Source organism: Mobula hypostoma, chromosome 5 (assembly GCF_963921235.1).
Source record: "Mobula hypostoma chromosome 5, sMobHyp1.1, whole genome shotgun sequence".
In the NCBI taxonomy this organism is placed as follows: domain Eukaryota; kingdom Metazoa; phylum Chordata; class Chondrichthyes; order Myliobatiformes; family Myliobatidae; genus Mobula; species Mobula hypostoma.
The window spans coordinates 191,419,988-191,446,619 of NC_086101.1; the positions used below are offsets into that span (position 1 = coordinate 191,419,988).

Sequence of the window (26,632 nt, forward strand, 5' to 3'; positions counted from 1 at the left end):
AACGGCAGGGAGATATTCGGAAGATTCAGGAAAGTCACATCCCAAAGATGATGAACTGCCCTAAAGGGAGATGAACCGTGACTGACGAGGGAAGTCAAAGGCAGCATAAAAGACAATGAGAGGGCATATAATATATCAAAAATTAATGGGAAGTTAGAGGATTGGGAAACTTTTAAAAACCAACAGACAGAAACTAAAAATACCATAAAGAGAGAAAAGATGAAATATAAAGGTAAGGTAGCCTAAGATATAAAAGGGGATACAAAATGTATTTTCTGATATACAGCATAAAAAGTAAAAGAGAGGTGAGAGTAGATATTGGATCACTGGAAAATGATTCAGGAGACTTAGTAACAGGGGAGAAAGAAATGGTAAAAGAACCTATTAAGTATTTTGTGTCAGTCTTCACTGTGGAAGACACAAGCAGTATGTCAGAAATTTTAGAGCATCGGCGGAAGAAGTGAGAGCAGTTGCTATTACTAGCGACAAGGTGTTTGGGAAGCTGAAAGCTCTGAATGTAGATAAGTCACCTGGACCAGATGGTGTACACCTGAGGGTTCTGAAAGAGGTAACAGAAGAGATTGTGGAGGCGTTACTAATGATCTTTCAAGAATCACTAGTTTCTGGAATGGTTCCGGAGAACTGGAAAATTGCTAATCTCGCTCCATTCTTCAAGAAGGGAGGCAGAAGAAAGAAAATTATAGAACAGTTAGCCTGGCTTCAGTGATTAGTAAGATGCTGGAGTCCATTATTAAGGATAAGGCTTCACAGTATTTGGAGATGCATTATAAAATAAGCCAAAGACAGCATGGTTTCCCCAAGAGAAAATCCTGCCTGACAAATCTGTTGAAATTGAGGAAATAACAAGCAGGTTGACAAAGGAGAGTCATGGGATATTGTTTATTTAGATGTTTAGAAGGCTTTTGACAAGGTGCCGCACATGATCCTGCCTGAATCTTTCGGAGAGTAGGCCCCAAAGTCCCCGGCCTTGCCTGCTTTTGGCGACCGAGAAGGAGGTCGAATCGTTCGGACAGAGATGGCGCTCAGTACTCGGGGTCGGAGAGCTGATCAGAGCTCGAAGTTTTCGGATAACTCAGAGTCGGACTGTGGTCGGGCATGGCAGGGAGAGTTTTTCTTCCTTCTCCCGTCTGCGTGAGATGTGGGGCATTTGAGAAACTTTGAACTTTCTGTGCTCACGGACTTCTTCATCAAGTTATGGTATTGTTACACTATTTGTAACTATATGTTATAATTATGTAGTTTTTTCAGTTTTTTTCAGTCTTGGTTTGTCCTGTGTTTTGTGATATCACACCAGAGGAAATAATGTATCATTTCTTAATGCATGCATTACTAAATGACAATAAAAGAGGACTGCGTGTCTTCATAATCATCAAGAGCCTGTGGTATTGCAGGAAAGATACTGCATGGATTGAAAAGTGGCTGACTGGTAGGAGGCTAAGAGTGGGGCCTTTTCTGGTTGGCTGCCAGTGACTAGTGTGTTCTGCACAGGTTAGTGTACCGATTCATTTTACGTTATGTGTCCGTGGTTTGGATGAAAGAATTGATGGCTTTGTGGACGATACAAAGATAGATGGAAGGGCAGGAGTGTTCAAGAAGCAGTGTGTCTACAGAAGGACCGAGGCAGATTGGGGGAACGAGCAAAGGAGTGGTTGATGGAATATCATGTAGGGAAGTGCATGGTCATGCGCTTTGGCAGAAGAAATAAAAGCATGGCCTATTTTGTAAATGGGGAGGAAATTCAGAAATCAGAGGTGCAGAGGGACTGGGAGTTCCTGTGCAGGATTCCGTAAAGGTTAACTTGCACGTTGAGTGGTACAGAAGGCAAATGCAATGTTAACATTCATTTTGAGAGGACGAGAATACAAAAGCAAGGATGTGATTCTGAGGCTTCATAAGGCATTGGTCAGACCACACTTAGAGTATTGTGAGCAGTTTTGGCCCCTTATCGAAGAAAGGATGTGCTGGCGTTGGAGAGGGTCCAGAGGAGGTTCATAAGAATGGTCCCAGAAATGAAAAGGTTAAAATATGTGGAATGCTTGATGGCTCTGGGCATGATACCCTCTGGAGTTTAGAAGAAGTAGGGTAGATCCCTTTGAAACCTATTGAATATCGAAAGATCTGGATAGAGTGGATTTGGAGAGGATGTTTCCTATAGTGGGAGAGTCTAGGACCCGAGGGCACAGCCTCACAATAGAGAGATGTCCCTTTAGAACAGAGATGAGGAGAATTTTCTTTACCCGGAGGATAGTGAGCCTGTGGAATTCTTTGCCACAGACGGCTGTGGAGGCCAAGTCATTGGGTACATTTAAAGTGGAGGGTGATAGGTTCTTAATTAATCAGGGCATCAAAGGTTACAGGGAGAAGGCAGGAGAATGGGGTTGAGAGGGATAATAGATCAGCCATGATGGAATGGCAGAGGAGACTCGATGGGCCGAATGGCCTGATTCTGCACCTAGGTCTTATGCTTTTATGGTCTAGATAATTAATGATTTTCCACACTGGAATATAATTTATAAACCATTCCAACATGAAATTGATAAATTAATTCCTCTGAATTTGAGCCTGGAAGTAGTGTAGGAGTTCTCTCCAGTATAACCTCTAAGTTCTTGAGAACACTCAGTGTAAGAGATTCCCCAAGTTCCCTATTTTTTTTAGATTATGAGAACACTCAGTCCTCTTTTATTATTGTCATTTAGAAATGCATACATGCATTAAGAAATGATACAATGTTTCTCCAGAGTGTTTTCACAGAAAACAGGACAAACCAAAGACTAACACTGACAGAACCACATAATTATAACATATAGTTACAGCAGTGCTAAGCAATACCATAATTTGATGAAGAACAAACCATGGGCACAGTAAATAAAGACTCAAAAGTCCCCGAGTCAATCGACTCCCGAGTCCCCGATAGCGGCGGCAAAAGGGAGAAACTCCCTGCCATAAACCTCCAGGCACCGTCAACTTGCCAATGCCTTAGAAGCAGCCGACCCTGAGTCCATCCGTCCGAAAGCCTCGAGCTTCCTACCAGCCTCTCCAATACAGCCTCCCGAGCGCCATCCTCTGCCGAGCGCCTTTGACCTCTCCCCGGCCGCTGAAACAAGCAAAGCTGAGGATTCGGAGCCTTCTGCTCCGGAGATTCCGGTTACCACATAGTAGCAGCGGCAGCAAAGCAGGCATTCCAGAAGTTTTCCAGATGTTCCTCCGTACTCTCACATCTGTCTCCATCAAATCAGAATTGTGCACGGTCCCCTACTTGACAGATAACAGATATTCGTCACCGGAGAGGCCGCGCGCGCTGCCGTCGTGCCGCCATCTTCTCCTCCTCCTTCAGTGAAAACGTGAAATTGACAGGATCAGAGGATCACAAACGTATCCGTGCAGAGAGTCACTAAACAGAGGACATCTGTCTAAGAGTGGAGGAATGTTTGGGGGAGATATCAGAGGGAGTTTTTCTACACAGAGTGGTGGGTGCCTGGGAATGCACTGCTGGCTGTGGTGGTAGAGCCAGACGCAATAACGACATTTTAGAGCCTCTTCAATAGGCAGATGGATGAGGATTTATGGGCTGTATTGGAGGGAAAGTTTAGGTTAATTGTGGGGTAGGTTTCTATGGGTTGAAGGACCCGGACTGCGCTGTACTGTTCTATGTTCTATGTATGACGTCCCATCCCCATACCCTTTCCCTGCAGAATCGCAAACCCCTTCCTGTCAGACACTTACCCAGCTCCCTGTTGAACCAAACAGTTGAAACTTCCCCAAGAAACTGCGGAGAGCTGTGGACACGGCTCGTCGCACGACAGAAACCAGCCTCCCCTCCGTGGACGCTGTCTACACTTCTTACTGTCTCAGTAATCAAAGACACCACCACCCCGGACATTCTCCAGCAGTGCGATAGAAGCTGTCCTGGAGCCTGGTGGGACGTGCTTTCAGTTTGCCGCCTGATGGAGTGGGGGGGGAGGGAGAATGTCCGGGGTGTGTGGGAGACTTTGATTCTGTTGGCTGCTTTACTGGAGCAGTGAGAAGTGCAGGCAGAGTCCGTGGAGGGGAAGCTGGTTTCCGTGATGTCCGTAAGACCATAAGACATAGGAGCAGAATTAGGCCATTCAGCCCATCGAGTCTGCTCCGCCATTCTCTCACGGCTGATCCCGGATCCCACTCAACCTCATACACCTGCCCTCTCACCATAGCCTTTGATGCCCTGACTTCCGCCTAAAATATACCCACAGACTTGGCCTCCACCGGAGTCTGTGGCAAAGCATTCCACAGATTCACTACTCTCTGGCTAAAAAAAAAATTCTCTTTACCTCTGATCTAAAAGGTCGCTCCTCAGTTTTGAGGCTGTGCTCTCTAGTTCTGGATACTCCCACCATGGGAAACATCCTCCCTACGTCCACCCTATCTAGTCCTTTCAACATTTGGTGGTTTTCAATGAGATCCTTCCGCATTCTTCTAAATTCCAGTGAGTACAGGCCCAAAGCTGCCAAACGCTCCACATGTGTTAACCCTTTCACTCCCAGAATCATCCTTGTGAACCTCCTCTGGACTCTCTCCAATGACAACAGATCCTTTCTGAGAGACGGGGCCCAAAACTGTTGACAATACTCCAGGTGCGGCCTGACTAGTGTCTTATAAAGGCTCAGCATTTTCTCCTTGCTTTTATATTCTATTCCCCTTGAAATAAATGCCAACATTGCATTTGCCTTCTTTACCACAGACTCATCCTGTAAATTAACCTCCTGGGAGTCTTGCAAGAGGACTCCTAAGTCCCTTTACATCTCTGACGTCTGAACCTTCTCAACATTTAGATAATAGTCTGCATTATTGTTCCTGAGCTGTGTGCACCCTCTCTGCAGTTTCTTGCAATGACGTGCAGAGTAGTTGCCTTACTGAGCTGTGATGAACCTGAATGCTGACTTTGTGCAGACAGCTGTCAGGCTATGATCAAATCCCTGGGGAAAGCTTGTGTGTGCCAGTAGTTAACACAATCCCTGCACTTCGCTGTATGTTTCAATGTACACGGGATAAATAAATCTGTATCTGTATCCGAGTCCGAATCCAAATCCAAATCTGAATCCGAGTCCGAATCCTTATCCGTATCCGTATTTGGGTCTGCATCTGAATCTGAATCTGAATACAGTGTGTAAAAAGGGCCCGTAGGATCACTGGGGACCTGAGTCACCCCAACTGTTCCAGCTTCTACCATTCGGGAAACGGTACTGCAGCATGAAAGCCAGGACCAACGGGCTCCGAGACAGCTTCTTCCACCAGATCATCAGACTGATTAGTTCATGCTGACACGACTGTATTTCTATGTTATATTGATTGTCCTGTTGTATATCTTACTGTACATACTATTTTTAAAAAAATGTTTTAAATTCAATTTTCAAATTTAATTACATAGAATAATATCTACCCTCCCCCCTCCCCTTAACCCTTCCCCCCATAACATACCCCTACCTAAAAAAAAGAAGAAAAAAAACAGAGAAGAAAAGAAAGAAAGGAGGAAAGATTACCTGGATATTGGAAGGTCTCCACATGCTCCATGGGATTCAAAATAAATTTAATATATATATTTGTTTCTTTCCCCAGAGGACCAACATCTTTATCATTGAAGCACCTATATATACAAAATGCATACTATTTATTACAAATTACTGTTACAGATGGAGATGCAACGTAAAGATTTTTTCTCCTTCCCTGAAGGATGTAAGAATAAAGTCAGTTCAATTCATCTGAACCTGAGCTGTTTGATGCCAGTGGACCGCTGCAGACTGCGTAGTTGGGTCATGGTCAAGGGTATTGGGACGAGTCCTCTTGCCAATGAGGACTGTGTGCTTCAGTGAATAAAACAAATTAAATTAATTGCTGGGGACATTTTCATTGCTGGATGTAGTAAGCACCTTGTCAGGGACTGTCTGTTAAGACCCTGTCTTATCTGTCATAACAGCAGGCTTCCCCTCTCCACCACAGCCCTGCCAACTTGTGGTGATGTGCCTTCTCTGAAGTGGAGAAGTGCAGTCTGCAAAATCAAATTCCCTGCACACAAAGAAATCTCTTTTCAAACGAGCGTTTGAAATTTAGTGTAGCCAATCTTGCCTTATCAACCAATAAACATTTCAGTTCATTTTCATAAATATTCAAAAACTTTAAATCCGAACACTCCAAATAAAGTCATGTGCCATCTTACTAAATCCACTTCTTAATGCGGGATCTCTTAGCTATTAAATGGCAGATGATCATCAGCTCCGAATCCAGCAGTGGAAACTGCTATCTCCTTTACCTGTGCTTCTCGTTGGATTATTAGTCTTTTATTAAGCATGTATTAAAATCCTGGATAAATTGGGCTTTGCCACTTAAAAATTCATTGAAGTTCAGATTTAATTGTCATTCAACCATACACATGAATACAGCCAAACGAAACAGACTTCCTCTGGGGCTATTCTATGGATAGTTAGAGACATAGAGTCATAGAGCACCACAGTAGACAAGCAGACCCTTCAGCCCGTCTAGCCCATGTTAGCCTGGTCTTTAAATCAAATCAGCCAGGATTGTGCTGGTAAGTGGCACCAACAGTATGGCCACAACTTGCTGACCCCAACCCATGAGCCACTGGAATATGGGAGGATGCGGAGGAAGCCCATGTCACAGGGAGAACATACAAACTCCTTACAGACTGTGGCGGGAATTGAACCCCAATCACAGGTACTCTAAGGTGATTGCGCAGCTGCGACGCTGCTGTGCCAGTCAGATGACTGTATACTATCAAATCTATTCTGTTTCTGTTATGCAAATGTCACACTTGTTTAGCCTCAGACACCCATCACCAGAGACCTGGCTCAATCTCGACATCACGGGGTACAGGTCCAGAGCCGTCAACCGCTCCACATACATTAACCCTTACGTTCCCGGGATCATTCTTATCAACCTGCTCGGAACCCTCTCCAATGCCAGCATATCCTTTCTTAGATAAGGGCCCAAAACTGCTCACATTACTCCAGGTGTGGTCTGACCAATGCCTTACAAAGCCTCAGGATTACACCACCACGAGGAATTCTGCAGATGCTGGAATTTCAAGCAACACACAAAAATGTTGCTAGTGAACGCAGCAGGCCAGGCAGCATCTGTAGGAAGAGGTACAGTCGACATTTCAGGCCGAGACCCTTTGTCAGGACTAACTGAAGGAAGAGCTAGTGAGAGATTTGAAAATGGGAGGGGGAGGGGGAGATTTGAAATGATAGGAGAAGACAGGAGGGGGAGGGATGGAGCCAAGAGCTGGACAGGTGATTGGCAAAGGGGATACGAGAGGATCATGGGACAGGAGGCCTAGGGAGAAAGACAAGGGGGGGGGAACCCAGAGGATGGGCAAGGGGTATAGTCAGAGGGACAGAAGGAGAAAAAGGAGAGTGAGAGAAAGAATGTGTGTATAAAAATAAGTAACAGATGGGGTACGAGGGGGAGGTGGGGCATTAGCGGAAGTTAGAGAAGTCAATGTTCATGCCATCAGGTTGGAGGCTACCCAGACGGAATATAAGGTGTTGTTCCTCCAACCTGAGTGTGGCTTCATCTTTACAGTAGAGGAGGCCGTGGATAGACATGTCAGAATGGGAATGGGATGTGGAATTAAAATATGTGGCCACTGGGAGATCCTGCTTTCTCTGGTGGACAGAGCGTAGGTGTTCAGCGAAACGGTCTCCCAGCCTGAGTCGGGTCTCGCCAATATATAGAAGGCCACATCAGGAGCACCAGACACAGTATATCACCCCAGCCGACTCACTGCGTTCACCAGCAACTTTTATGTGTGCTGCTCAGTATTACACCCTTGCTTCTATATTCTAGTCCTCTCAAAATGAATGCTAACATCCCATCTGCCTTCCTCGCTACTGGCTCAACCTACAAATTAAGCTTTAGGGAATCTTGTACAAGGACTCCAAAGTTCCTTTCCACTTCTGGTTTTTAAATTTTCTCCCCATTTAGAAAGCAGTCTATGTCTTTATTCCTTCTGCCAAAGTTCATGAACATGCACTTTACTATGTTATATTCTATCTGCCACTTCTTTACCCATTCCCCAATCTCTCTAAGTCCTTCTGCAGTCACCTTGCTTCCTCAAAACTACCTGCCCCTCCACCTATCTTCATATCATCTGCAAACTTGGGCACAAAGCTATCAATTCATTCATCCAAATCATTGACATATAGCGTGATGGGAAGTGGTCCCAACACTGACTCCTGCAGAACACACTAGTCACTAGCAGCCAACCAAAAAAGGCCCCCTTTATTCCCATTTACTGCCTTCTTCCAGTCAGCCAATATTCCATCTGTTCTCGTAACTTTCCTGTAATACCATGGGCTCTAATTTTGTTAAGCAGCTTCATGTGCGGCACGTTGTCACCGGCATTCTGAAAATCCAAATAAACAACTCCTTTGTCTATCCCGCTTGTCATTTTCCCAAGGAATTCCAACAGATTTGTCAAGCATGATTTCCCCGTAAGGAGACCATGCTGACTTTGGCTTACTTTATCATGTGCCTCCAAGTACCACAAAACCTCATCCTTAATGATACTCCAACATCTTTCCAATCACCTAGGATAGACTAACTGACCTATAATTTCATTTTTTATACCTCCCTGAATCTGAATCAGGTTTATTAACACTGGCATGTGTTGTGAAATTTGTTAACTTGGCAGCAGCAGTTCAGTACAATACATAACATAGAAGAGGGGAAAAATAAATAAATAAAATAATGTATACATACAATGAATAGATTAAAAATCATGCAAAAACAGAAATAGTATATATTAAAATCGAGGTAGTGTTCGAGGGTTCAATGTCCATTTAGGAATCGGATGGCAGAGGGGAAGAAGCTGTTCCTGAATCACTGAGTGTGTGCCTTCAGGCTTCTGTATCTCCTACCTGATGGTAACAGTGAGAAAAGGGCATGCCCTGGGTGCTGGAGGTCCTTAATAATGGACGCTGCCTTTCTGAGACACCGCTCCCTGAAGATGTCCTGGGTACTGAGTGGAGTGCCATTTGCAATTTTCCAGTCTTCAGGAACCATTCCAGAGTGTAATGACTCTTGAAAGATCATTACTATTGCCTCCATAATCTCTTCAGCTCCCCCTTTCAGAACCCTGGAGTGTAGTCCATCTGGCCCAGGTAAATTTATCTACATTCAAACTTTTCAGTTTCCCAAGCATCTTCTCCTCAGTAGTGGCAACGACTCCCATTTCTGTCCCCTGACACTCTCAAATTTCTGGCATTCTGCTAGTGTCCTGTACATGAAGACTGACACAAAATAATTATTAAGTTCCACCCTTATTTCTTTGTCCTCATTTCTACCTCTCCAGTGTCATTTTCCAATGGTCCAATATCCACTCTCGTCTCTCTTTTACTCTTCAAATATATCTGAAAAATACTTTGTATCATCTTTTATATATTTGGATAGCTTGCTTTAATATTTAATCTTTTCACTCCTTATGGCTTTTTAGTTGCCTTTTGTTGGTTTTTATAAGGTTCCTAAGCCTTTACCTCTTTGCTATATTATATGCCCTCTTTTGCTTTTCTCCAGACTTTGAATTCCCTTGTCAACCACACTTTAGAATACTCCTTCATCTTTGGATGTATCTTTCTGTGTCTTCTGAATTCCCGCGCCCCCCCCCCCCAAAACACCAGCCATTACTGTTCTGCTTTCATCCCTGCCAGTGTCTCCCTTCAATCAACTTTGGCCAGCTCCTCTTTCATGCTTCTGTAATTCCCTTTACTCCACTGTAATACTGATATATTTGACTTCCGCTTCTCCTTCTCAAATTGCAGGATGAATTATATCATATTATGACCACTGCTTCCTAAAAATTCCTTTACCTTAAGCTTCCTAGTCAAATCTGGGCCATTACATAGCACCCGATCCGGAATTGCCATTCTCTTAGTGGGCTCAACCACAAGCTGCTCTAAAAAGCTATCTTATAGGCCAGGGTCGGCAACCTTTTTGCCTCTGTGGGCCGGATCGCGTATTGAAGAGCGGACAGTGAGCCAGATAAATGCCATAAAACACTTGAAATATGGGAATTATCCATTTAAATACATCTAGTTATGTTTTGCCTCAATTTAATGAATAATGCATACTAGAAAATCACTTGTGCTGAACCAAGGATGCCAATTAGTAATCAAAGAACTCAGCTTAGTTGCAATTTATTTCAACCAAGGCATCTTTTGAATCTATTAAAAGGACACAAAGAACCTTTAAACATAAAACATATGAACATGATGCATTGAATGGTGGTAAATTAAGTATAATAAAGAATATTTTAATGCAAACAGTTGACAAATCACTGTGAAACATGATGCTGTTTGTTGCTTGAAAGCTTCTCAATATTGGGCGTCAGGCTTGTTGATGCCAAGAACAAGATGGGCATCAGTCAATCTTGTTCTCAAATGGTGCTTGGTGTGCTTCATTTTTGAAAATAATTGCTCACACAGATAAGTGCTGCCAAACAATGATGCCATCACATGTAAATATCTGGATATTTAGCGTGGATTTCTTGTTAAAACACAGTGACGCTGTTTCTGTTTACAAATTTGAACGATTAATAAGGTAGTCTGCCTTCCCGTCATTCGTATATACCAGTGTTTGGTTTGGAACAAAGTGGAACGTGGGGCCACTGATGGAGTGTGGTCATGTGAAACATTCAGAATAAGGAAAAATCGCTCGCTGGCCGGATAAGCATAGTATCCCAATATTTACTCACGGGCCGGATCTGACCCGCGGGTTGTAGGTTGCCTACCCCTGTTGTAGACTTTCTATAAATTCTCTCTCTTGGGATCCAACTCCAACTGGAATTTCCCAATCCACCTGCATATTGAAATCCCTCAAGATTATTGCAACATTGCACTTTTTACCTGCCTTTTTATATCACCTTTTGAAATTTATATCCCACATCCTGACGACTGTATATAACTCCAATCAGGGCTGACTGCAGAAGAGGGGGAGTAAAAGAAGCCTTTTCTGGTTGGCTGCCAGTGATTAGTGGGGCGCCACAGGTGTCAGTGTTGGGACCGCTTCTTTTAACGTTACACAAGGAGGACATGGCTTTAAGGTAAGGGGTGGGAAGTTCAAGGGGGATATTAGAGGAAGGTTTTTTTTACTCAGAGAGTGGTTGGTGCGTGGAATGCACTGTCTGAGTCAGTGGTGGAGGCAGATACACTCGTACAGTTTAAGAGACTACTAGACAGGTATATGGAGAAATTTCAGGTGGGGGGGTTAAATGGGAGGCAGGGTTTAAGGGTCAGCACAACAATGTGGGCCGAAGGGCCTGTACTGTGCTGTACTATTCTATGTTCTATGTTATATGTTAATGACATCTTCAAGGAGCAGTATCTCAAAAAGGCAGCAACATTAAGAAGCCCCATCACCTAGGACATACATTGCCACCATCAGGGAGGATGATTCAGGAAAACCTTCTTTCCTACACCATCAGATTTTTGGACCTTGAACCCCTGAAGTCTACCTCACTACTTTTTGCTCTCTTTTTGCACTACTTACTTAACATATATAGCCGGCTGGTGGCGTAGTGGCATCAGCGCCGGACTTCGGAGCGAAGGCTCCCGAGTTCGAATCCAGCCGGCTCCCTTGCACGCTTTCCCTCCGTGCTGGGTTGAGTGTCAAGCTAGCAACTCGGCCTTGTAAAAATAAGGAAGCCTGCTAAAGAAAATGCCATCAAAAAGACAGCATCCTGATGACTCCACTTGGGAGTTAAGGGCCTTCTTCTTCTTCTTAGTTTTATATATATATACACACACACATTTATACTAACTGTAATTTACAGTGTTTATTATCATGTATTGTAATGCACTGCTGCTGCATAATAACAAATTTCACGACATATGCCCATGACATTAAACCTGATTCTGATTCCAGATGGGTAAAATGTTCTTGTTTTGTCTGGCTGCTGTGCCAGTTGCCACCCACATCCCAAAGACAGAGTATAGAGCACAGAACATTACGTCTCAGGAATCGGCCCTTCAGTGCACAATGTTGTACTGAACTAATTAAGCTAATGACACCTAATCCCTGCTGACTGTAGAGTATGCTGGAGATTTCATCATGCTATGGGGATGCTTTTCAGCAGCAGGGACTGCAAATCTGGTCAGGATTGACGGGAAGACGAATGTTGCTAAATACAGAGATGATCCTGGATAAAAACCTGCCAGCCTCTGCCGATAAGCTTAAATTGGGGAGGAAGTTTGTCCTTCAGCAGGACAACAACCCAAAGCACACTGTCAGTGGCTTCAAATGAAGAAGATTGATGTCATGAACTGGCCCAGTCAGAGTCAAGATTGCTACTTATTGCCTCTCCCCAGCTAACCTGGCACAGCTTGAGTAATTTTGCAAGGAAGAATGGGCAAATCTTGTTCATCTCGTTGTGCAAATCTAATAGGCTCATCCAAAAAGGCTACATTAGCTCTGAGAGTTGGCTCAACTTTTGAACTGTTGATATTTCAGGTTCTTAATTTTTAATTTTTCATGCTTTACCATTTTCCCTGCTCTTTTTGGGCTGTAATGTGAAAAAAGGAACTCGTGATTCACAAACAAAAATTTTCAGTTAAATTGATCAAAATCCCTGGGTTTAATACTCATTTATGTGAACAAAGGTTTGGGGGCTGAATACTTTTACGAGGTGCTGTATTATATTATACAACACTAACCATCAAGGAGAACGGCCAGCTGTTTATTATTTCTGGCCCTGATACACTGAGGCTCGGACTCAGGATAGGTGAGATGAGCATTCTATTCCCACTACAGTAAGATGGAAATTTAAACTTAATAAACAGAAACCAGAGCCAAGGTCATAAAGCTACTGGATCATCATAAAATCACAACTGATTCACTGATATCGTTGGTAAGAAATGAGATGGGGCTCTGGGGTATGGTCTGTAAGTTGAATTGTGGCCCGATATGTGAAATGGTAAATTGGTTTATCATTCTCACTCGTACCGAGCTACAGCGGGAAACCTGACTGGCATACCATTTGTATAAATCAAATCATTACACAGTACATTGAGGAAGAATAAAGGAAAACAATAACAGAATTCAGAATGTGATCGGTGTTCAATTCCTGCTGTCGTCCACAAGGAGATTGTATGTTCTCCCCATGGGTTTCTTCCAGGTGCTCCAGTATCCCAAAGAAGTATGGGTAAGTAAGGGTTAGTAAGTTGTGGGTATGCTACGTTAACAGCAGAATCATGGCAACACTTGCGGGCTGCCCCCAGTGTATCCACTTTGATTTGATTTAACGCAAACAATGCATTTCACTATATGTTTCGACGCACTGTACTTGCAACAAGTAAAGCTAATCTTCTTTCTCTCTTTAAGGAAAAGTAATCACTTCAGGAATTTTCCTTAATCATTAAATGCATCATTAAAGACCGATCCCATCCCAGACACTGTCTGTTCAATTTCTTGCCATCTGGTAGGAGACACAGAAACATCTTAGCCAAGATAGTGAGACTGAAAAACGGCTTCTTCCGGAGGGCTGCTGTGTGGCTGAATAATGCTCCACTCCACCCCGGCTCACCATTAATAGAAACATAGAAACATAGAAAATAGGTGCAGGAGTAGGCCATTCAGCCCTTCGAGCCTGCACCGCCATTTATTATGATCATGGCTGATCATCCAACTCAGAACCCCGCCCCAGCCTTCCCTCCATACGCCCTGATCCCCGTAGCCACAAGGGCCATATCTAACTCCCTCTTAAACATAGCCAATGAACTGGCCTCAACAGTTTCCTGTGGCAGAGAATTCCACAGATTCACCACTCTCTGTGTGAAGAAGTTTTTCCTAATCTCGGTCCTAAAAGGCTTCGCCTTTATCCCCAAACTGTGACCCCTCGTTCTGGACTTCCCCAACATCGGGAACAATCTTCCTGCATCTAGCGTGTCCAATCCCTTTAGGATTTTATATGTTTCAATTAGATCCCCCCTCAATCTTCTAAATTCCAACGAGTACAAGCCCAGTTCATCCAGTCTTTCTTCATATGAAAGTCCTGCCATCCCAGGAATCAATCTGGTGAACCTTCTTTGTACTCCCTCTATGGCAAGGATGTCTTTCCTCAGATTAGGGGACCAAAACTGCACACAATACTCCAGGTGTGGTCTCACCAAGGCCTTGTACAACTGCAGTAGTATCTCCCTGCTCCTGTATTCGAATCCTCTCGCTATAAAAGCCAGCATACCATTCGCCTTTTTCACCGCCTGCTGTACCTGCATGCCCACTTTCAATGACCGGTGTATAATGACACCCAGGTCGCGTTGCACCTCCCCTTTTCCTAATCGGCCACCATTCAGATAATAATCTGTTTTCCTATTTTTGTCACCAAAGTGGATAACTTCACATTTATCCACATTAAATTGCATCTGCCATGAATTTTCCCACTCACCCAACCTATCCAAGTCACTCTGCATCCTCTTAGCATCCTCCTCACAGCTAACACTGCCACCCAGCTTCATGTCATCCGCAAACTTGGAGATGCTGCATTTAATTCCCTCATCCAAGTCATTAATATATATTGTAAACAACTGGGGTCCCAGCACTGAGCCTTGCGGTACCCCACTAGTCACTGCCTGCCATTCTGAAAAGGTCCCGTTTATTCCCACTCTTTGCTTCCTGTCTGCTAACCAATTCTCTATCCACATCAATACCTTACCCCCAATACCGTGTGCTTTAAGTTTGCACACTAATCTCCTGTGTGGGACCTTGTCAAAAGCCTTTTGAAAATCCAAATATACCACATCCACTGGTTCTCCCCTATCCACTCTACTAGTTACATCCTCAAAAAATTCTATGGGATTCGTCAGACATGATTTTCCTTTCACAAATCCATGCTGACTTTGTCCGATGATTTCACCGCTTTCCAAATGTGCTGTTATCACATCTTTGATAACTGACTCCAGCAGTTTCCCCACCACCGATGTTAGGCTAACCGGTCTATAATTCCCCGGTTTCTCTCTCCCTCCTTTTTTAAAAAGTGGAGTTACATTAGCCACCCTCCAATCCTCAGGAACTAGTCCAGAATCTAACGAGTTTTGAAAAATTATCACTAATGCATCCACTATTTCTTGGGCTACTTCCTTAAGCACTCTAGGATGCAGACCATCTGGCCCTGGGGATTTATCTGCCGTTAATCCCTTCAATTTACCTAACACCACTTCCCTACTAACATGTATTTCGCTCAATTCCTCCATCTCACTGGACCCTCTGTTCCCTACTATTTCTGGAAGATTATTTCAAATGCCAATGGCCTTTGAGTGTTATGGACTATCAAAGTCACTGGTTGGGAACTTTTTTTTAAATTTAGCTGCTCCACATGCATTGTAAATATCTGTTTTGCATGGACTGAGTAACACCACAATCTCATTGACTTGGGCAATGACAATCAAGTTTAAATCTTTCTATTCTATTTCTTCCTTAGAGAACATGGCCACAGAAATTTCAATGCACTTTAAAATATTTAGATAAAATTACATTATGCAGACAGATGTGTAGACAGAGCCAGATTCGGAACAAGTGTTCGTCTCCTTCGTAAGGTTATAAATAATCGATGCTTTAGGCCAAGACCCTTCATCCGGTTTTTTTGCACTACCTTACTTTCCATTTTTCTATTTTCTATTTATGATTTATAATTTAAATTTTTAATATTTACTAATTTTTACTATTTTTAATATTTAATATTTGTAACCCAGGGAGTGGGAAGCACAGAATCAAATATCACTGTGATGATTGTATGTTCTAGTATCAATTGTTTGGAGACAATAAAGTATAAAGTATCAGGACCTGATAAACGCTGACTATTTATTCCTCTCCAAAGATGCTGCCTGACCTGCTGAATTCCTCTTTATGTCTGCTGCTCAAGATTTCCAGCATGTGCAGAATTTTTTGTGTCTAGAAGTTCGTCTTCACCTTACGAAAGTGTAAACTTGCAATAAATTTTAGCATGAGTGTATAGATTTCATCCATTTCATTACTTAAAGAGCTTGGATTAAAGATTGAATATTTATGAATTAAATTCTCAAACCCAGAAAGCTGATAGGTGTTAATGCAGACCCGTCCTGGTCTAGAAGCTAATTAAGCACAGCGTCTAAGTGCCAGATGCCAACCAAGGCTTCTTTACCAAGACATTTTCCCTGAGCAACTCTCCCTTATCCCACCACCTCAGACTGGATCTACAGTGACTATTTAACCAAGTGCTGTTTTAGTGTAGGGGGAGGGATGTTTTTTGTCTCTCCCACTAATTCAGGCAATGAGATCCAGGCCAGGCAACATCTGTAAAGGGAACTAAACAGTTGACATTTCAGCTAAGTCCTGATGAATGATCTCGGCCCAAAACACCTTGTGTGTGTTGCTCAAGATTTCCAGCATCTGCAGAATGCTTAACCTCTCCTCAGAAGGCATGCTCTCTGATCCAGGCAGCATCCTGGTAAATCTCCTCTGCACCCTCTCTAAAGCTTCCACATCCTTCCTCTAACGAGGCAACCAGAACGGAACACAATAATGTGACCAGGGTTTCATAGTTGTAGCATTACCTCGTGGCTATGGAACTGAATTGCACCAACTAATGAAGGCCAGCACGCCATACACCTTCTTACCCACCCTGTCAACCTGTGTGGCAACTTTGAGGGAACTATGGACGTGGACACCAAGATCCCTCTGTTCCTCCACACTGCCTGTAGACTATCAGAAAAATAATTTATCAAAGTTTAAAAGTACATTTATTATCAAAGTATGTATACAACTCTGTGACTTATCCTCCTACAGATAGCCATGAAACAAAGAAGCACCATGGAATGCACAAAGAAAAGAACAAATTGCACAAACAGCAAAAAGAGCGAGTAACACAGAAAATATTAAACATCAAAACAGCCCAGGAGAGACGTCAAATAATGCAAACAGCAAAAAAAGGACGACCAGAAACACATAGAACATGAACTCCAGACCCCATAAGACATAGGAACAGAATTAGGCCATTCAGCCCATCGAGTCTACTCCGTCATTCCATCATGGCTGATCCCAGATCTCATTCAACCCCATGCACCTGCCTTCTCACCATATCTATTGATGCCCTGACCGAACAGGAAATGATTTACTTCCACTTTAAATATACCCACGGACTTGGCCTCCACCACAGTCTGTGGCAGAGCATTCCACAGATTCACTACTCTCTGGCTAAAAAAAATTCCTCCGTACCTCTGTCTTAAAAGGCCACCCTCAATTTTGAGGCAGTGCCCTCTGGTTCTGGATTCCCCCACCATACGAAACATCCCCTCCACATCCACCCTATCTAGTCCTTTCAACATTCAGTAGGTTTCAATGAGATCCCTGGCCCCACATTCTTCTAAACTCCAGCGAGTACAGGCCCAAAGCTGCCAAATGCTCCTCATGTGTTAATCCCTTCATTCCCAGAATCATCCTCATGAACCTCCTCTGGACCCTCTCCAATGATAGCACATCCTTTTGAGATACAAGGCCCAGAACTGTTGACAATACTTTAACTGTGGCCTGACTAGTGTCTTATAAAGGATGCTTTATATTCTATTCCCCTTGAAATAAATGCCAACATTGCATTTGCCTTCCGCACCACAGATTCACCCCATAAAATTAACCTTCTGGGAGTCTTGCACAAGGACTCCAAAGTCCCTCTGCACCTCTGATGTTTGATCCTTCTCCCCATTTAGATAATAGTCCGCACGATTGTTCCTTTTACCAAAATGCATTATCATACATTTCCCAACACTGTATTCTATCTGCCACCTTCTAGCCCATTCTTCCAATTTGTCTAACTCCTGCTGTGATCACAATGCTTCCTCATCATTACCTACCTCTGCACCTATCTTCACAAACTTTGTCACAAAGCCATCAATTCCAAAAAAGAATACAAAGCTGCAGAGATTGTTCAGCGCTGAGGACATGAAACATCAAACCGCAGAGACCCCTGAAAAAAAAAGAGTCCCACAGTAACAAGCTGTGATCAAACTTTGCAGTATGGGGCCTTCCCCTGCCAGCAGAAAGAGTGAGTCCGAATTCCCACTTGCCATCCACTCCCGTCCTCGTTGATTTCAATCTTGCTCGTGCTTTCATCGGAGAGGCATAACAGGGCCGACCATGGGCTCGTGTTCTGCCATAAGGAAACGATGGCAGCAGACTTTGCCCTCGACCTCACTGAATTCCCCAGGAGATAGCAAAAGTGCCAGATCGCTCAGTCAGCACAAAATGCACATTACAGGCTGACATCAATTGCAGTTCAGGACAAGAAGCGTATTTATAGAAGAAGAAGTAGTTTTGTGATCTGTCTGCAGGATGTCACCGTTAGGTGCTGGTATCATCTTGAACAGCAATAATCTACAATTAGGAATGTGATTGGGCATTGGTCAGACCAGTATTGTGAGTAGTTTTGGGCCCTTTAGCTAAGAAAGTGTGTAGCTGGCATTGGAGAGGGTCCAGAGGAGGAATTTCTTTAGCCAGAGGGTGGTAAATCTATGGAGGCCAAATTGGGTGTATTTAAAGCGGAGGTTAATAAATTCCTGATTAATTAGGACGTCAAAGATTATGGGGAGAAGGTAGGAGAATGGGGCTGATCAGCCATGATTGAGTGCCAGGATAGCCCGATGGGCTGAATGGCGTAATTCTGCTCCTATGTCTTATGGTTTTATTGTCTAATGCAAATCCTCCACCCCCCACTCCATCAACAGCCAACGGAGGCAGTCTGAAGAGTGGTCATTGTTGCAGGCAGAAAAGGTATCAGGTGATTAATGCATAGGAAGATCCCATAAGCAAAAGGTAGTCATCTCATTCACGTGCATTTGCCCCACATTCATTCACCCAGAGTCTTCGCCCAGTTTTGGCCTTTACCTCCAAGTTCAAGACATTTCCATGGGAGAAAATTAACAGCATTGCAGTACAGAAACAGATCAGCTAGAGACACACGAGACTGCAGATGCTAGAATGCGGAGAGAAAGCAAGACAAACTGCTGGAGGAACTCAGCGGGTCAGGCAGCATCTGTGGAGGGAAATGACCCACCGACATTTCAAGTCAACCCCCTTCAACAGGACTGAGTCCCGACATCCAGCTCTGGCCTGGGTGTGCAGTCCAGATGCCGAGTCTCAACCCGAAATGCCGATTGTCCATTTCCTTCCACAGGCGTTGCCCGACCCACTGAGCTCCTCCAGCTGTTTGCTTTCTGACTACAGAAACAGGTCCTTCAGCCCAGCATGTTTCTGCTGGATATGATATCCCACTTCAGCCCCTACCTTCAGCGTTAACCGTTACAATTAGATCCTCGAGGAAGTGCGTGAGGCAGGTACAATAACAACTTTAAATGACAGTTGGACAGCTACATTGATTGGAAAGGTTTAGAAGGCTATGGGCCAATTGTAGGCAAATGAGATTAAACTGGATGGGCTGTTGTGGTCAGCATGGACCAGTCGGGCTGAAAGGTCTTTTTACATGATGTTCCTCTATGACCCTATTGTTCTTTGGGGGTTTGCCTTTATCTGCATCCATCCCAATTCTCCCTGTGCAGTATGTTCTTCCCACTCATGTATAGATTTCTTCAGAGCTCCTGGTTGCAATTCACTGACTTCATTATGATGAGTGCGTGCCTACAAGAACTTACTGTGCATATCTGAATCAAACGCTGTGGATGAACCAGGAGATTCATAGTCTGCTGAGGGCTAGATCTGTGGCATTCAAGTCTGGTGATCCAGGACTGTACAAGAAGGCCAGGTACGATTTACGGATTACGGAGGGCTATCTCAAGAGCAAAGGAGCAATTCCAAATTGAAGTTAGAGGTGGAGTGAGATGCACGTTAACTCTGCCAGAGTTTACAGGCCATTACTTTCTACAGAGTGAAACCTAACATCACGAATGGCAGAGTTGCTCACTCCCAGATGAGATCAACACCTATAAAATTACAGCTATGAGGACCCCTGCAGTATCCGGTAACAATGTACCTTTGTCTCGGGGGCCAGCATCAAAAGATCTTTCAAAGGGTGAACTGTTGGAAGGCGTACCTGAAAATCTGAGCCAACCAACTAGTGGCTGGTTGAAAGACATTTTCAATCTCTCACTGCTACACTTGGAAGTTCACACCTCCTTCAAAAGGGCAACAACCATATCAGTGCCCGAGAAAAGCAGGGTAAGCTGCCTTAGCAACTATCATCCAGTAGCACTCAAATCTACGGTGTTCAAGTGCTTTGAGAGGTTGGTTATGGCTAGAATCAACTCCTGCCTAAGCAAAGACCTAGACCCACTGCAATTTTCCTATTACCACAATAGTCTACAGTGGATGTGATCTCATTGGCTCTTCACGCGGCCTTGGATCACCCAGACAAGACTGCTGTTTATTGACTGCAGCTCAGTGTTTAATGCAATCATTCCTAATATTCTGCTCGAAAAGATCCAAAATGCGGGTCTTTGCACCTCCCTCTGCAATTGTATCCTCGACATCCTAAACGAAACAAACATCTCCATTCTGCAAATGATCGACACTGGCGCACCTCAAGAATGTGGCACACTGCTCTACTCTCTCTACACCCATGACTGTGCGGCTAGACACAGCTCAAATGCCTTCTATCAATTTGCTGATAACACAACTATTGCTGGCAGAATTTCAGATGGTGATGAGAAGGCGTACAGGAGCAAGATAGATCAGCTGGTTGAGTGGTAATGCAGCAGCAATCTTGCACTCAATGTCAGTAAGACCAAAGAATTGATTGTCTTGTGAGGATTGGTCCCTTGTCTTACCCTTGCTGTGTATTGCAATGTACTGTTGCCGCACAACAACAAATTTCATGACATGTGCCAGTGATATTAAAAAGTGATTCATAAACAGTGAAAACCAGGTGATAGTAATGATAAATAAAAAAGAGTAGAAATGGCTGGCTACATCAGAAAGATTGACACATTTGATTACACTACAGATAACTGGAATTGAGCAGTATTTTGAAGCAAATGAAACAGCTAAGGAAGAGTAAGTGCGGATTTTGCTGAGTGCAATGAATTTAAAGGCATACAGTTTGCTTTGAAGTTTAATTGCTCCAAACAAACCAGCTGAAATGAGTTTTCCAGCCATCATGAAAGTAATGCAGGAACATTTAGAACAGAAACCATTGTTGATTGTAGAATGTTTTAAGTTCCATGAGTGGAATCAAAAGGAAGCAGGGTCCATTTCAACGTACATGACTGAACTGAAAAAATTGTCTGAACATTGTCGGTTCAATGATGCTTAGTATTGCACTGAGAGCTCATTTAGTGTGTGGAATCTTAGAAGAAAGCATTCAAAAATGGCTCCTAATTGTAGCACAACTTACATTTAAAAGAACAGTTGAACTAGCTGTATCAATAGGTACAGCAGTTAGAGATACAATTGAGTTGCAATCAGGAATGAAAATGAGCATGAACAAAATTGCAACATCTAAACAGAAACCTGCCTGGGCGAACAAATTTTGTTACCGTTATGGCAGGGACTCAGCTACACAAGACCAATGTAGGTTTAAATGTGAAACTTGCAGAAAATGCAACAAAGTAGGACACAAACAAAGACCATGTCCTAAATAAATGGACTGAAAAGAAAAACATACAAAGTTAATTTCCATTTCAAAAAGAGCACTAATCTTCATGCTGTTGATGAAAAATCTGATAATGATGACAGAGATAGAGGACTGGCTAGCCTTGACATTTACAATGTGAAAACTAGCAAAAGACAAGCAATATGACTTCACCAGAAGTAAATGACAAATTAATTAAAATAGAATTGAACACTAGCTTGACTGCTTCAGTCATTCCACAAAATGAGTTTGAATGGCATTTCGAAGTTCCTGTACTGAAGCTTGCAGATATCCAACTAAGAGAATACTGGAGAAAAGATAATTGCTGTGGGAATGACTTTCATAGCAGTGAAATACAACAATCAACAAGCCACGTTGGGCTTGTACATGGTAAAAACAGGAGGGTTAGTGTTGTGGGGCCATGTTTGGCTGAGACAACTGCAACTTGATTGGAGATCCATCCACCATTTTCATGCCACAACACCAGTAATAGAGTCAACTGAAAGAGAATTAAGAAAGGGACTGGATGTTGCTGCAGCAGTGTTCAAGGATGGCATTGGAAGACTCAAACGTATCAAAGATAACATATTGTTAAATGAAAATGCCACACCCAAGTTTTACAAAGCTGTCTGATTCCTTAAACCATTCGTGATGAAGTAGCCAGTGATCTAGATCACATGGAAGCTGAAAGAATTCTTTCCAAGTTTGAGTGAAGCCCATGGGCAACACCGGAACCCCAGTGGCCAAGAAGAATGGGTCTGTCAGGATTTGGGGTGACTTTAAGGTCACCATCAACCCAGTACTGTAAGTAGATTAATATCCTTTGCCCAGGATAGAGGTTATTTTTGGAAACCTTTCTGGAGGAAAACACTTCAGCAAGGTGGACTTAGCTGAGGCCTACCTACAGAAGGAGATGGAAGAAGAGTCCAAAGTGTTTCTCAGCATAAATACTCATTATTTATCACTGCAATAGGTTTATTTTTGGAGTTGCACCTGCACCTGCACTCTGGCAGAAGACTACGGACTAGGTGCTGCAAGGCTACCTGGATGACAGTGTTACCCGGATGACATCATTGTTACTGGCAAGAATGACAAGGAACATATCCAAAATCTCAAGACAGTGTTGAAAAGATTAGAAAATTATGGGCTCAGAGAACAATGCAACAAATGAGAATTCATTAAACCAAGCATCACTTACTGTGGTTACACCATTGATGCACAAGGATTACACAAGTGTACTGAGAAATTTCAAGCAGCGCTTGATGCCCCAAGGCCAAAGGATGTGTTATATTTGTGGTCCTTTGTAATATTTGTCAATTACTGTACTAGGTTCTTGCCAAACCTGGCTACTGTGCTCCACCCCTTGAAATTGTTCCTACAGATTAGGAAGAGATGGCAATGGACAAAGCAGTGTGAGGTATCTTTCCAAAAGGCAAAGGAAATGGTGACGTCAGACACCTTGCTCACACATTATGATTCACACCATCCAGTGAAGCTTGTCTATAATGCCTTGCCTTATGTATTAAGTGCAGTAATTTCATATGTAAAGAGTCCGATAGTCTTTTCATCGTGTTCCCTTACTGCTGCAGAGAAAAAGAAAATGCACAGAATAACAGAGAGGCCTTGAGTCTGGTCTGGGGTACAACTTTTCAGTCGGTACCTATATGGGAGAGAGTTTACCCTCATTACTGATCATCGACCACTAGAGTCCATTTCAACCCACAGAAGGGTGTTCCACTAACGGCAGCAGCACGAATGCAGGGATGGATGGGCTCTGTTTCTCAGAAGACACAATTACAAGATAAAATTCAAGAAGACAACTGATCATGGAAGTGCTGACGGAAAGAAAGGTGTCCTGAGCTGTCAGAACCACCCCCTGCAGTCCCCGAGTTAACTCCTGCAATCACCTGAGGAGGCCCCGGACCCGGAGATTGTTCCACAGCCGCCCATCACACCCGCCAAGCAGAGTGATTCCCCATGTTGTTATCCCACAACAGTAAGAAATCCTCCACAGCAATTAAATCTTTAGGCCTGAATGGGACAATTTAAAATTTACTAAGCTGTGCATGTCTGTATAGTAGTTGTATTATATATAGTATACTGTGTATATAGCTGAGATGCATTCGATACTGAGTTGGAGGGAGTATTTAATATTTCAGTAATATTTGAGTAATATTAAAAACATAGAAAACCTACAGCACAATACAGGCCCTTCGGCCCACAAAGTTGTGCCGAACTTGTCCCTACCTTATAAATTACTAGGCTTGCCTATAGCCCTCTATTTTTCTAAGCTCCATATACCTATCCAAAAGTCTCTTAAAAGACCCTATCATATCCGCCTCCACCACCGTTGCCGGCAGCCCATTCCACACACTCGCCACTCTCTGAGTAAAAAACTTACCCCTGACATCTCCTCTGTACCTACTCCCCAGCACCTTAAAACTGTGTCCTCTTGTGGCAACCATTTCAACCTGGGAAAAAGCCTCGGACTATCCTCTCACTATCTAATATTGTGAATATATTGTTTGATTAAGCCTTCTTTGTTTATATAACCCTCTCACCAGGTTCATATGCAAACCTGGCTCATAACCAACTCGGCCAACAGCCATGGGACACAGCAGTGAGAATGCCACTTTCATAATCTACGTCAAGGGTCGGTATGTTTTGGGGTTCAACCAAAGAGAAAAGTTGGGATGTTCCGATTAATGGAACCTTGATTTGAGCGAATGCTGTGTAAATACTGTCCATACACAATTGTCGGTCAGCAAGGAATATCAGATCGTACACCACATAAAATTATAAAGAAAGTATATTTGACAATTTCATCTTTATCAAACAGTTAATAGGCAAAAGAAAATAAAAGGAAATGGCCCATTAGAGTTAAACCAGTCCAATGTGCACAATGACCACTGGAGCTCATACTGGAGTATTCAGGATGTATCTCTTATTCATGCGCCTGTAGTCTACATAAAAACACTCCCATATCTTCAAACTCCCCTCAAAGGCCATCTCAAGCAAACAGGCTCTCTCTCAGGAGTATTGGCCCCTTCCTCCATGGAACTACTCATCTGCACAAAGCTCGTCTTGCAACAGGGATTCTCCTTCCCAAGGCATTCTGCGGCATCTTCCCTCGTGCCCCGCTCTGCAGCTCCCACCAAAAGACCACAAACCAGACCGCTGTCCTTCAGAAAACTCTTTCCCACAGCTCCCCAGAGCCTTCTGTCTCACATCCCACAATCCTGATTGGCTGACTCACATTCCTAAGTTGGACAACATGTGTCCTTATCTTAGCTGAATACAAAACATACTTTCCAGCATGGCACACTGCTTCTTTTACAGAAAACTGCTAACATAAACCATTTCACAGCACAGCTGTGGAAATCTTATCCGGGGCATCACACTTACATAATTCATTATGGGTTATATGTAAAAGTATGTGAATGACATACATCATTATGCCACCACAGCATTAGTGCATGTCTCGCTTAAAGTGAAAATGAAACTAAGACACTAATTCCTGGCTCCATGTTTTTACGTTTTGGAGTTACCAGCCATACACCTTATATTAGCCATTTCCACCCTGCAAAAAAGTCTCAGTCTATCCACTCGATCTATGCCTCTTATCATTTTGAATACCTCTATCAAGTCACCTCTCATCCTCCTTCACTCCAAAGAGAAAAGCCCGAGCTCAATCAACTCATCCTCATAAGGCATGCTCTCTAATCCAGGCAGAATCCTGGTAAATCTCCTCTGCACCCTCTCTAAATCTTCCTCATCCATACTATAATGAGGCAACCAGAACATGACCCAACAATCCAAGCAAGAGGAAATCTGCAGGCCCTGGAAATCAAAGTAACACACACAAAATGCTGGAGGAACTCAGCAGGCCAGGCAGCGTCTATGGAAAAGAGTAAACAGTTGACGTTTTGGGCTGGGACCCTCAATCGGGACCTGTTGAAAACATTCTCCACTGTCCACTTACCCCACCAACCTGCATGTTACCTTCATGTCACATTTTTGAAATTATCTAGAACCCCACTCCCACCCTCACTTTATGACTGGGGTGGAGGTGCTGGGGGGGGGGGTTACATCCTTCTCTTCTCCAGGTAGAGAATCTCTACCTCATATGATGTGGACTCACTTAGCATGGGCACTGGACTGTAGAAAGATCTATCAACAAACAAACTAATGAAAAAGCTTGAAACCCTGCCTTAGGACTGACAGTGGAGAGGGAACAAGGCCAGTATAGAGAGGGGAAAGGGGAGGGGTGAGAGAGGACCTATCAGCAAGAGCTAAACATTGCAAGAGGGGAATGTTTGATAGTGGGAGCATACATAACCCATGGACTCACTAGCAAGAACTCTTCATCACATGTTCTTGATATTGATTGCTTATTTATTTATTAGTAGTATTACTTCTTTCTGTATTTGCACAATTTCTTGTCTTGTCTTTTTATATTTATTTTGTTTGTCATGTTGTGTGTGATTTTGCACTGACTTTATTGTTTCTTCATTGAGTGTGCTCGCAAGAAAATGGATTTCAGGGTAGTACGTGGTAATATATGCATACTCCAAGAATGAATTTGCTTTGAATTTTGAACTAACCCACTGAAGGGGGAAGCTGGTACAGTAAAGAGTCATGGAAAGGGTGGGCAAAGGGCCAATTATTGTGGAGGAGGGGCTGTGCAGATAACAAAGGCATTGGGAAGAGGACATACACACATTGAGTTCCAAAACTGTGGCAGAGCATCCAAGACTGAAAAAAAAAATAGGAGGGCAACTGAGAAATGCTAGAATTAGTTGAATTACTTAATACTTGACACACAAAGAAGGTACACCAGCGACTCTACTTCATTAGGAGTTTGTGGAGATTTGATATGTCACAGGATTTACAGATTTCTACAGATGTACAGTGGAGAGCATTCTGACCAGTTACATCACTGTGCCGTATAGAGGCTCCACTGCACAGGATGACGAGAGTTGTAAAGTCAGCCAGCTCCGTCACAGGTACAATCCT

General features: G+C 43.3%; 1 long non-coding RNA gene across 1 annotated transcript; it reads right to left on the bottom strand.

The window, feature by feature from the left end:
* Nucleotides 1-897: 897 nt before the first annotated feature.
* On the bottom strand, nt 898-24,099 carry LOC134346384 (uncharacterized). Its single transcript, XR_010017925.1, has 3 exons — nt 24,018-24,099; nt 5,538-5,641; nt 898-3,349 (listed from the first exon to the last, which is right to left on the bottom strand). It is a non-coding gene; the product is annotated as an uncharacterized LOC134346384 (long non-coding RNA).
* Nucleotides 24,100-26,632: the final 2,533 nt, after the last annotated feature.